Source organism: Ambystoma mexicanum, chromosome 9, assembly GCF_040938575.1.
Source record: "Ambystoma mexicanum isolate Mex_15411 chromosome 9, UKY_AmexF1_1, whole genome shotgun sequence".
Taxonomy (NCBI): Eukaryota; Metazoa; Chordata; class Amphibia; order Caudata; family Ambystomatidae; genus Ambystoma; species Ambystoma mexicanum.
In genome coordinates, this window is record NC_090931.1 from 460,592,957 (window position 1) to 460,606,968 (window position 14,012).

General features: G+C 41.8%; 1 pseudogene; it reads left to right on the top strand.

The window, feature by feature from the left end:
• Positions 1-674: 674 nt before the first annotated feature.
• On the top strand, positions 675-792 carry LOC138490017 (5S ribosomal RNA; annotated as a pseudogene).
• The last annotated feature ends 13,220 nt before the right edge of the window (positions 793-14,012 follow it).

The window sequence follows — 14,012 nt, forward strand, 5'->3', positions numbered from 1 at the left end:
AAAAGGAGATATATTGTCTCCAAAAAACTATCGTCCAGTGATGTTAATAGATGCAGATTGTAAAATACCTTCTGCATTGGTACTTGAAAAAATTGAATCATGGTCACTGAAAATATTTTAAGTAAATTTCAGATTGGTTTTAGGAGACAAATGGGTACTGATGGGGTGGCTTTTTGATGTCCTGTATGCAGTAGCTACCATAGGAAACCCTAGATTCACCGATATATATTGTCTCAATGCACTCATCTGTGGCATTTGCCCCGGTAGATTGGGATCATTTATGGTTTAAATTAAGTAGATGGGGTCTACCAGATTATTTGCTGAATATATTGATTCATCTTCATAAACACACATCAATTCAACAAAGACTGAATAATGAGGGTGCAATGTCAAAATTAATCCCCACACAAAATGATTTGAGACAAGGGTGCATACTTGCCCATTGTCTCTTCAATCTATGTATGGCAGATGTGGGTTTATACTTGCAAAAGGCTTCATTTGTGCTGCCAAAAAGTGGAGATCTAAGGGTAGCTTGGTTAGCATGTGCTGATGACTTTGTTTTGTTTGATAGGTCAACAAAGACTGATTAATGCTTTTAATATGTTTAAAGAAGAACATGGTCTGAATATCAATCCTAGTAAAACAGTGGTGATTAGGTTTTGCAGGAAAAACAAGACAAGGCCATACCACCGTAAATGAGCCCCATCTCGTCCGATCTTGGAAGCTAAGCAGGGTCGGGCCTAGTTAGTACTTGGATGGGAGACCGCCTGGGAATACCAGGTGCTGTAGGCAAAACAAAAAAAAAAGTTAATTTGGACTATCAAGGAGGATGTTCTTAGTTACAAGGAAAATGTGATGTACTTAGGTTATCCAATCATCCATCAAAGATATTAATTAGGATCTGCATAAAGCTTTGATGCTTGCTGTACATATGGCAAAGATCGATGTAAAATATGCTACAATTTCTTTGTATCCAGCGTTAACAATTTATTTAGGAACAGTAGTTCTGAATGGTATTCATGGCTTGGAGTTGTTTCCAATTTGGGTTTAGATGAATTGGTCGCTATGAAGCTCTATTGTGGAGAAGACTCTTGTTTTCTATCCCACAGTGTGTCTCTATGGATATGGTACGACATGAAATAGGACTTCAATCACATAGTAGAGTGTGGTGGAGACAATTACATTTATATTTCAAATTTCTTACCTCCCCACTGCATTTATCATACGCAGACGTTGGGAAATTAGGCCTTAATCAGAATATACAGTTAAGAGGCTTTGGAGAGCACTGTATTAAGCTCTTATGGGATCTTGAGGTGACAGAGGAACTCTTAATAACCAATTCTCTGAAAGTGAAAGAAATCATTAGAAGGAGAGATTGGATTGCCACTAGAGAATAGGTAGTTCATTGTACTCTCTATGTACACTTAAGTTTTAGCCATAAAAAGTTGGGTACTATGGAAAGTTTACTGGAGAAATCTCCTTATCATGGTTTTAGGAACAAATATATGTGTTTTAGATGTAATGCATTGTTAACAAGGGACATTTTACGTATAAGAAAGCAAATTCCAGTGTAATTGCCATTTTATAGATTCTGTAATATTTCTTTATGAAAAGGAAAATGTATGTCACTTGCTTGTATCATGCCCTATTTTTATATTTTATTTACTTGATTTAATTGTATTTACAATTTTTTCAAGAGAATCTTCTTTGCTTTCTGTTCTCCTGTGAATAAAATCTTCGATATCCAAGCTTGAGTTGGTGGTCAGTGATAATGTCGAAAAAAAAATGTTGAATGACAAAAATGTCCCAAAAAAAATGTTGAAAAAAAAAATGTCGAATTACGTTTTTTTTAATTATATATTTATTTTGAGGTCTGGGAGTAAAAAAAAGGGGTAAAACAAAAAAAAAATCTAAAAAAAGGGTGTTTGGGGGGGATCCCCCCATTTCGAAAAAAAAAACGTATTGAAAAAAAAATTCGACATTTTTTTTTTTGACATTTTTTTTTTGACATAATGACTTTCGACATTATTGTTTTCGAGATTATCACTATGAACCCTTGAGTTATCACTGTCAAGCTTGTTACTTTAATCGAAGTAGATTTTACTTTTAGTTGAAGTTCTTTTCCGAAACCGACTCCAGTCTAATAGCATTTTGTTTTTACCTTCTTCCATTTCTCTATGGACAATTTCGAAATGTTTTGGCCGGGAGGCAGGTCAAATTTTCCTCTCTAAGATCAGGCCATTCAACTTGACCGTGCCCTTCAGTGAGACCAGACTCAATTACCTTCTTACCGAGGCCATTGGGGTTAATGATGGTAAGTTTAACACTTTTCTCCAATAGTATCGCTCTAATTTTAGTCACATTTTTTCCAGCATGTATGCCATTGCTTCTGCGCCATAGGTGATGGCTGTTGTTACTTTGGCTTTGTAAAAATCAATCGCAGGCTTCATGGAAAAGCACCCGCATTTTTTATCCATTACCTTTGTTTGTGAAGCCAGGATCTTAATTTTGGCATAGAGTGCAGTCTGCATTGCCGTCTCCCAAGGGTTGCTGTTAAGTATTATGCCCAGGTATTTAAAGGATGTTACTTTTTCCATTTGTTTTCCTACGATATGCCACTGGAATTTTTCACTTCGGTTTGATGTTTTTTCGAGAATCATGATCTTTAAATTCTCTGTGTTTAAGTTTCAGGTCGTTCTCTTTTAGGTATGCAAGCGAGCCATTTAATTGACGTTGGAGTCCGATGGTCGTCTGGTCCAATAGTATGATGCCGTCGACATATAGGAGGCGGCTGACTTTCTTGTTACCTATTATTGGAGAGAAAGATCTTATGTTCCCTTCTTGAGGCTTAAAGTCACCCACATATGCATTGTAGATGGCGGCAGCCAATGGACCTCCCTGTTTGACCCCTCTGGCGGTGACAATCTCACCAGAAATTTGACCTGCTTCACTGAGTCTCACTCTCATTGTTTGTTCCGAAGTAGAGTTGTTTAATGGGGTCCGTTATGGAAGCAGGGCATCTCCATTTTGACAGTTTCCACCACAATTTCTCCCGGTTGATCTGGTCGAAATCCTGGACCAGGTTGGCAAAGGCCAAAAACACTCTTGGGCTTCACTCCATTATTTTTGCTTTTGATGTACTCAGCAGCATGATGTTTTCTGTTGTTCCCAAGTTCTTAACAAAGCCTGCTTGGTAGGGGTCGAGGCAGTCCGAGGACTTAGCCAAGGTTTGGAATTTCTCCAACAAGAGCGACCCAAAGAGTTTGCCAATGACGTCCAACAGGGCCATTGGATGGTAACTCCTTGGGTTGTTTTTATGCCCTAAGTTACTCCCATGGAGAGTGATGTGTTTTAAGAAGTTTGTTTTTAATTTATGTTATGTGAATTTAGATATTTTGTGCCAGAATGTGTTAGCCAGGAAATCAATATATTTGAAAGTGGCGGTAGTGAGATTTTTGCAATTATGTAATTTTTATAATTAACTTTTTAAAATTCTTTTATTTTCCCTTTTTTGGCTTTATGAAATTTATGAAATTATGAAATTTTGAATAGTTGAATGTTGGATTTTAGTGTATACTGTAGATAATTTACTATGATGTTTTAACAGTTTTTTGTAAAGGTTTATTTTAAACCATATATAAATAAAATAAATAAAAATGATTTGCAGTCCCTTTTTCCCCCCGTTGATGCTTAATTGGTTTACTAGGTGTATGGGTAGTAGCAGAAGTGTTTAAAAAAATAGTGTAACAGTGACCTTGGTGGTAGATGTGGTAACATGTGTCTGTTATTATTATTATTATTATTATTATTATTATTATTATTATTATTATTACTATTATTATTGCATTTATTGAGCACAGACCTAGCTTTGAGAAACAATGGAGAGCTTTACAGAGGTATAAGCCAATACAGTTCCATGATGGAGTGCTTTACAGAGGGTACAACATTACAGATGCATAACAGAGCGCTTTTCCTTTGGTAACAACAGAACAGATATAAAGCGGGGGGTAGGATACAGAGGGGAACAGAGGAGGAGTACAGCTGCACCAGGTGGAGGGGAGGAGAGGGATGATGTGATGTCCTATGTGTTGAGGAGGAGAGACTCCTTGAAAAGGTGGGCCTTGAATTCTTTTCTGAATTGTAGGAGCGTGGGGGCGAGTCTGATGCAGATAGGGAGGAGGTTCCATAGTCTTGGGGCGTACACAGAGAAGGCTTTTTTCTTGTCTGTGGGTTACAGCCAAGGTAGGTTGACAGCCAAATAGGTAGAACAGGCAAAGAGGGTGGTCTGACAGTTGTTTATATATTGCCCCTGCTCGGTGATCTTACCATTTTTGGAAACCATAGTTCACATAACCCAGAACTCAGATAAGCCCCTGTCATCATACTTGTTCTGAAGATGCGTAGCTGCAAGAAACCACCTCAGCGGTCTGCAAGTGCTCTACAAGTAACCATAACATAATAAAACAATTAAATTCAATCTATTTATTTAGTATTTACTCAATACCTAAAACAACCTAATTCATAAAAACAACACAGCAAGCAAAGGGCTGTAGATACATTGATGAAAAGGCAGAAATTCTGATCAATACAATTGCAGTTTCTGTTACCAGTATGTATCAGTTGCAGGCATACCAAAACCCTTCTAGCTGACATATAGCATGGCACAAGGCACAGAGTAATGATCTGAAAATATTTCTCATGAAATCAATACTGAAAATAAATGTCTGCAGTTTGCAGATAAACTGGTAAATACGATTGCAGGTTTCCTCTGTCTCATACCACATCCCTAAGGTATTCAAGCAAATAGCATCTCCTTAGGTCGTCATACAGTGGGCAGCATAATCAAAATGTATTATAAATATTATTATTATTATTATTATTATTATTATTATTATTATTATTATTATTATTAAGAGCCACACAGGCAAAGGACATCCACTCCCGGCCTTGTGCCTTGACAGGGAGCACGTTCAGCCTTGCCTCGGTCAGAAGAATATGATGGTATACATTTGTGAGCCAGGCAAGGTATCAAGGGGCCCCCATCACAGGTGAAAGGGGTAGATAATTCCTCACAGAGGATTTAGCCAAATTCATCTATTCACTGTGGTTACTCCACTGTTGAGAGGCAAATTAATGTGTCATTCATTACATCAGCCCCTCCCCTATATCCATGCTATAGAAATGGGAGGTGCACATCGCTTATATCACCTGCCTCCTCCAGATACATTAGATATGAGACAGACACTCATTGACTATGAAGCTACATGAAAAATAGGTCAAATTGAATTTAGACATGAAGAACATGCTTGCATCCAATAGGCTAGAAAACACATGCTCCATATAAACACTGAAACGCAAGACGCATGAGAATACATTTAAATCTTTCTTAACGCAGAAGCTCAGCAAGAATGAGTACCCATTTTAGACACGATGGATGGTGCAGCCATATTCGAGTGAATGGGAAACATTGAGAAGCCACGAGCTGCAAAGGGACCTGGCTCACTGAGGAAGCAGAGAATTCAGACCTGAACAGCCCAGACAATAATTGTACAGCCTGTGTCAAGGTTATCATGCACAGGCAAGGGTTAGATCAGCACCCAGGAGCACAGACGCTAACAGTTCGCAGGCGTGAGGCACATTTCTCCTAGATTAAGCAAAGAAACAAATAATGCTGGAAGGTCAGGTTTCCATTAACTAAGGCTTAAAATTGGGAAGAAAGTAGCTCAAACAAGTCTCTAGAAGCTAGCATGGGTAAGAACATGTGCATTAATAAGGGCTAAAATCTTGGTAAATGCTGAGCAGAACAATTCAAAATGTTGTCTCCACACATGTGACCTACAGTCAGAGAATAATGACTATACATTATATCTGGGGATGGATAGGATGAGGCCTTCGTTCCCATCTAGTTCTCAGGCCAAACGATACAAGATAGTGCCAAGTTAAAAGCTAAACGTCCTGGCGTGTGCCCTAGAGAATCAGAAATGGTAACCTTTTTGGGAAAAGTAGCACCTCAGTGCGGTTCTCACCAGCCCCTATTGTTGCTCAAGTGCTGATAACTGTCCAAATTGCCACGGCTGAGAAAGCCAACACTAACCAATCCCTACCACAACTAAAGTTCATCTATATTTGTTGCATTGGCCAATAATATTGCATTTGAATTACATCTTTTCACCTGTATCAGTTTAGTAGGTGGTTTCAGGCGGAGACACCAGATAGAGTGCAGCCAATGAACTTACTAACCCGTATGGAACATATATCTAGTTGATCCCCTTAACCAATTCCTCCACCTCATAGGTTTTCTAGTATGAAACGTCAATTGTGATGTCATTCTTGTTTTTAAACCATTGACAAGCCAGACATATTTGAGCGCTCAGAGATTGTCCGGATGTCCATGGCTGTCACCGTTTTATATGGATTGTGCTAAATAAAACACGTATTTGTCAAATTCTTCGGACTATTCCATTTTTGGCTGTGGAATTTCCCTGGCCTGTCGTTTCTACTTAGCAAGGGGTTGCCACACCTTCTTAACACTATAGAGTCAGAAATGTGTGTTTTAAGAGCCCCTTTGACGCTCTGGTTAAAGTTTCAGGGCTATCAAAATGTTTTCACATACCTACAGACCTTAGGGATGTTCTAGTAGAAGTCAAACAGCTGATCTTGTTGCAGTTGCACAGAAAAAGTAAGTATTTTATGAGTAGCATTGTTAAACATTCAGCCTGGCTTGTTTACAGAGAGTACCAGAATAAAATCGTTCTTTTCTTAAGAGAATAGTATGTTGTAGTCTGGTATCCAAATGGGTAACATACATGGAGGTAGATGCGGAGATGCTCAGGGGCATGAAATAAAAGCATTTTCTTCATATTGTAACCCATCAAAATACCCACACCCTATAATTCACTACCATAGGACCCCACTGCTATGGTCTTTCACCAAGTAGTGATGTATTGTTTTCACAAATCTAAAAAGATTGCCTGTTGCTTGTGTCATCTTTGCTCTCTGCTTACTGATGTTGTCATTCTATGAAAGCCTGCTATTAAAAGTGATTCCCAGTACTCAAACTGTTGGCAGTATGATAACTAATGGTCCTTTAAAATGATTACAGGGGGCTGCTGGGGCTTACCTGAAAAGGACATTGCATAACATTTTCCAGTGTTAACCATAAGTCCTTGACTGATCATGTTTTTATTGTACCGTGCAACCAGAACCTGGAGGGTATTTGGGGTTCTTGCTAAGAGAGCTGCATCATCTGCTTACCTCAGCACTGGCATTTTCCCGCCTTTACATTTAGGTACGTAAAAAGGACAAAGTGGAATTAGTATATAAATTAAACAGAAGGTGCTTTAGCACACACTCCTGTCTGACCCCCTCCCTAACTAAATGAATCTATTCAATGCCCCAACCCTGGCCATAACATTATATGAACCTTAAACCCCGTTTAGAGATATTCCAGCATATGAATTAACGGCCCTGGGACTCCCATCTCAGCAGGAGTCTTCCAAAGAAAACTCACTGCCCACATGGTCAAAAGCATAACTAAGGTCCATGAAGGCTATATAGACAACAGTGCTCATGAGAAAAACATACTTAGCCAAAATCAAGTAAAGGTTAACGCATTGGTTAAAAGCACCCAGGCCAAGTTTTAAAAGCCAGCTGGGTCTCGGACAAGATGTTCCTATCAGTCACCCATTCCTCCAGTCTATACAGCAGAACCCCTGAAAAGATCTTTGATGTCCCATCCAATAAGATAATGGGGCGATAAGAGGAAGAGAGGGGTTTCTGCCTTCTTTGTAGATTGGCACTATAGTACCAATTTTCCAATTCTCAGGTTTATAACTTTCAAACAGAAATGCATTAAAAGGGGTCATCAATGTAACATAAAATAGCAAACATCCACCTGAACAGATGCTGTTTCAGCCATGACCTGAAACCAGACAAGTATGAGCTGGCATGAATAGAATGTAGCCATGTATTGCAAAGCCTGAGTCCCTAGACTGAAAGTCTTTTATCTTCCATGTCTGACAGAGAACCCTAGGGATGAATAGTCTGTGATCCCCATATACTGAAGGTTCTATCCTTGGATATAGTTTCCGATGATATCAATGAGGTAGGCAGGAGAAGCTCCATGGATGCATTTGAAGATGATTCTGTCAAAATAAAATGGTCAGGATCATTGGAGGAAATAAAAACCCAGAGTGATCATTCTCTGTTTTATTCCAGATACCAGAAATGAGCTTAGCTCGGGCATACGATCAATCATCAGAGGGTCATCCCAATTTTGTTTTTTTAAAATGTATTAATACAAATATACCACTTTTGAACCTCTTGTTAAAGCACGGGAATGAGAAAAAACACTTTTCAAGTACAAACTTTGCAGAATTCATCAAAATGACCACATTTAATTTGTGGTCCAATGCTGTCACCAATCCCTTTCTTTGATCGCCTATTTACAATGGTATGGTTTTCAAACAAATCATCAACACTGTGAGGCATCAGAAATGTGAGTCAGACAACGTTGTGAAGATTTTTCATAAGATGCCATTTTATTTACTTAAAAGGGTTTGATAAACGCCTCATTGTCCCTACCCTGAAGGAAATTGTCCTGCCTCTCAAAATAACTAAAGGAAACACTCTAACAAAGTAATCTGTCCCTCACACGTGTACATGCAATAAACATATGAAGGAAATGTATGGCAATTCAAAATATAACAAAACCACAGTTGTATCAAACATATGCTTAATACCTGTTTTTCCTTGTGGCCTGGGTAATGTTCCCTTCTCCAGATTCAAAACAGGAATTTTGTATCAAAAGTTCACAATAGGAAGGTTCAGTTTATAACCCAGTTCTAGTAAACACTGTTGTTCTTGCTCCGAAAAGTCTCTGAATGGGTCTTCCCAATAATTCCAACAGAAATAACAAATATGTGCTTTCCACTGATAACAAAATGTTCAACACCACTTCTTCAGAACCAGAATACTTCCATAATTCCTTAATGTCAACAGAAATAGTTTGTCATGATAATGCAACAATGATTCACAATACAAGGTAGTGGATTTGCAATTTCTTCTTCTCCACAATCTTTAACCACAACACAGTACTTTAATATTTTCCACCTGGCCCACACACCTGCCAGGTCGAACACTACAAGGTCCCTTGCCCTGGTATACTCACCTGCCAGGACCATGTACTTCTAACTCTACTTTAAGTACTTCTGTGGTAAAGTACATTTGGCAACAGCTTAATGAAGTCTGTAGACTTTCAGCAATATTAGCAACAACTCTGTAAAGTATTTTGGCTTCCACCAACTTCAGAGATAAACACTTCTATAAACATAAATGACTCTGTTTGTGCTGTTTATGCCACTTGTATTGTAGACTATGCTCCTCTCCTCCCGAATGCTGACTATCAGGAGGGCAGCTCTTCTTCTACAACAAAGTCTTTTAGTTTCCACAAAATGAATAACAGCAACTTCAGTCTTGGCTACTTTTGCTGGGTGAACATAAACTCATTGATGTTGATTTCACCCTTGGGATTGCCACCAGTGATGCAAACTCCACTCCTCTCCTCCTGAATACTGACTCACTCCTCTCCTCCTGAATACTGACTATCAGGAGTGCATCTCTTCTGCCACTCTTGCTTCCCCACTCTTGCATAAACCAAATGCTGATAATGGCTTTTTATCACCCTGTCCCTTCTTGAATCTGGGCAATGCTTGTTGGGGTTTTTAAAAATAATTGCCTCTTCCTCTTGGTGACAATAGAATCTACAAATGTTCTTCTTAACTGCCCTATTTGGGTTGGGGCAATATTGGTTGCTGTAAAGGTCTTTTCCTATTGTCTTCTTTTGGCTTTGGATATGGTGGTTTCTATCATCTTCAGAATTACAATTGCCACCTTAGCTGATAAGCCTTGTTTTGGTATGCAAAGTTAGGCCCATTTCTTCACTTCTGCCTCTTAACATTAGTTCAGAATTCAAAATTAGTAACAAGGGCCAGCGGGCGATCACAGTGCGTTCTGGGGTCTCATTCAACCACTGAACTCACTTGGTGCTGCATAGGCGTTCGCTCGCTCTGCTGCCTTTGTGTCTTCTGCATTCTCTGCTTCCTACTCCCAGGTAAGTCACTTTCTCTGGCTTCTCGCAGTCCACGCTGGTCAGGGAAAGAGCGGTCCTCACTCCAGAAGTGCTCCAGTGCTCGCCTGCCACCAGAGCACACTTCACTTTGGGGAAAGCATTCAAAATGACCGCCTCTGCACATGAGATATTCAGAGGAAAAAAGCCTTCAGTATCAATGCTTTCCACTGTGCAGTCTCTGCAGACAGAGTGCTTGGGGGCAGAGACCCTCGCGAAACTGGCATCCGCTTTCCAGTGCGTGGTGGCTATGGCATCTCTGCTGCCCCTCAATTTTGGCTGCTGCTGTAACCTGGAGTCATGAACACTACTCCGACCTCTGCTTCTTTTGCTACTACTACTACTGTAACAATAGCAACAAAAACTACTCATGGCGTGCACCAGACCGGGCTCTTTATACTCCTTAGTCCCTCTCAGCTGTGGGTTATTGAAACCATTACACTGCGCCTTGCAGTGTAATGCCTCCAGATCCCACTTCCTCGTCACAGTACTTTGGGTATTGTGGGACTTGAAGTCCCCAATATTACAATCAGCTTCTTTTTACTTCATATCACTTTCAATTTAATTAACTTCACTCTTATCCTTAATCATGTTTTCAGGAGGACATTTAAAAGGAGTCAATTGTTGTTTTTGAATCAATGGAGTGCTAGTTCTATTAAAACCGGTGATAGGCATGTTCTGATGTTCACATGTAATCTCCTCTTGTTGACTGCAGGAGTTCTTACCCTTATAAATGTGAGCACCTTTGTGTGGGGGAGTGTTGTTTTTTAATAAATGACTGATTAAGACAAACCTCGCCAACCCCATGGTGAATAACTTTAGAACAAGAAATGTCACTTTAAAAAACAAGCCATAACATATTCTAGCATCACTAACATCTGTTCCTTCAAGGGAGACAAATACAGTGTCTCACCCAATAAGGTCCTTCCACTCCCTTGGGGGCCTTCTCCTCCCAGGTGATCCTCCCGGCTAATACCACCCCCAGGGTAAAGATCGGGTAGCAGCTGCTTCCCCAGGCCACCTGGGAGGAAACCTTAGGTAGGGTTTCTGTGAGCCTGTGCAGGATTGATCACAACACATTGGGCCCCATTACAAGGTTGGAGGTAGCCTTGCCGGTAAACCGGAAAGGCTACCTCCTAACTTGCAAGAAAGTCCGGGACCTGCGAATGGGCAATTATCGGGGCATTTGGGCCCCGCTGGACCCGGTAATTGCACTTTCGCGGGTGTCGGAATCGGGTGTTCCCCATTCTAATTTGAGCCCCATAGGGCTCAATGGGCATGCCTGTAGCACCAGCACGTTTCATAACGGTGCCTGTGCTACAGGCATGCTGTGCTTGCGGGTGCCTTTCATTCTGCCAGGTCAGACCTGGTGGAATGAAAGGCACCCGCGAGCACAACTCGGAGTTTGCCGGTCCAGATACAATGGTACCGGCAAGCTTACCGGTACCGTTGTATCCGGACCGACAAGATCGTAATGAGGCCCATTGTGTTTCAGCCGCTCAGAGCTAAATACATATACCAAAAAACGAAATAATGATACAAGAAAAGAATAATATACATCAAAGAAATTTACAACATAATGACATAGGGGCATTGTTGCTGAGATATTAAAAGTGTTTGTCCTGATAAAGGCCTCTGTAAGTAAAGGGAATAATATGTTGATAGCTCAGAGAGGCTGAAACACAATGGCCCTCATTACGACCCTGGCGGAAATCGAAAAACTATGGCGGAAATGCAATACCGCCATCGAATAGCGCTCGGTGCGACTATGACCCGTCACCGCAAAGTACGATGCCATTAGCGACACCGTAGTGAACGCCAACGCTAACTGCACCAAGTACGCGCGCGCGCGCCATGCCAAACCGTAATTACCACCATTGCGCAAGGGTACGCGAATTCCGACCCTAGCGGACATGTACCTAATGCCATCAAGCACGGCGGAAAGTACCATTCCGCCATGGTGAGAAGTACGGCATCGCGAATCAACCGTAAATGGCCCCACTGAGTGCCTGTACACCGCTCCCTGGCCACGTAGTACAACTCCCCGTAGGTGCAACGAAGTCACAATGCAACCAGTGAAATGTACAAGTCACCCATGCATGCCAACGAACAAAAGAATCTCAAGAGGGGCCAATGGGAGCTGCAGGGCACAGATGGCACGAATACAGAAGCCATTCCAATGGACATGACCTCAGTCCCCCACCAAGAAACGCACGCAAACACAGGCACCTGTGACCAGCAATATTCCGAAAATCACATCATTCCACCAGTCCACCTGGCTGACCGGCATCTGTTACACAAAACCTAATCCCCCGCCCCTGAGCATGACATCATTCAAACAGTCATATTGGCAGCCCTCATCCCTGACCTCACTGGGCTTCGTAGGCAAACGCGCCCAGCACAGTACCACGCAACTATACTCCGAAGCTGGAACCCAATGCAGATCTCCTCACAATACATCGCACCCCAAATAGGAATATGCCACATCACTTGCAAAGAAGAACGCTACACGGCCCATATCAGAATAGAAATTTAATGCACAACAAATTCACCAAGCCCATACAGCCATTAGGCCATGAACTCCAAAACACATTTCACCATTGTGGGCTGCATCCGCAAGAAATGGCCAGCTACTTCTTGTGTGACGCCCTGTTCCTTCATGGTACACAGGGGCTACATTCTCGTACGAAAAGGCAACATGGAAGCGCCTAGAACCGCAGGGCCGTCCCAATAGGGAGGCACTAGTCCAGCTGAAAGGCCGAAATGTTGCTCCGAGCCACTAGTACTGCGTAAGGTCATGTGGCCCATTGGCGATCGTCCCATAAGATCGTAATGCTGCTCCACTGATTAACACGAAGCAGCAGGTGTCGGGAGTAAAAGCCATCTGCAGGAGTGGCATACAGATGGCAGTGGCAAAAGGGGAGGAGATACCTGTCAACCAAAAGAAAAGAAAAAGAATAGAATGGCCATCAGAACTACATTCGAACAACTCACTTCAATGATCACACTAAATCCACAGCCATATGCATGCTAGCCCACTCCAAAGGATCATCACCACCCCAAAACCACTTGCGACTCATAACGATCTATATCGAGGTGAAAACACCATCACAAACGAGTGTACCTGTGCATGCGTCTGTGAAAACAGAATCCATCAGATGGGATTGGTAACGTGATTGGACACAAGTGTCTGAAGGCGCGTCGAGACAGGGAGGGCTCAACAAGGCCAGATAGACGATGGTCCCACTATGGCAGCCCTGCATCACATAGCGCAGGGGAGGCGGACAGATTCCAAGAAGCCCTGTACATGGCAAACACTGTATCAAATCATCTGTCCATGCATCCATTCATCATTCCCTCATCCCGTAATGATAACGCCTGTTTCCATACTCACATAACATGTGAGAATTCCATTGAGTCTGTGCGTTATGCAGCCTGCAAAATCCACTGTGCCCCAGCCCGTAATTCCAGTGTTGTGAAGTAACATGTATTTGGGAACGTCCGGCCTCATCGTCCACTTCGCTATTGCGCATCCCAAACTATTCATATCAATCATTGCATCCTCGCCATGGCCCCTGTCCCAAGGACATTGAACAATAGAACGTTATATTTGCAGTCAGACCTGTGGGCATCTCCTCGCCGCTAGCTGATAACCGAAAGCGCCGCCCTTCGAATTCCTCATTTGCAACATCACGTCGAAAAGGCATCTGTGGCCGTGTGAAATCACAAATTAATCCATCTAGTGCGGCTGTGTGTGAAAATGGCAACTGCCTTCACTCACAAATGGGACGCCCCGCCCGTCGTTGCAACTCGGTACAGTGATGCATGAGGGTCCACCGTTACTCGAGTACTACGTTCCACTGACCCTTCACAAGTCTGTTCGCGA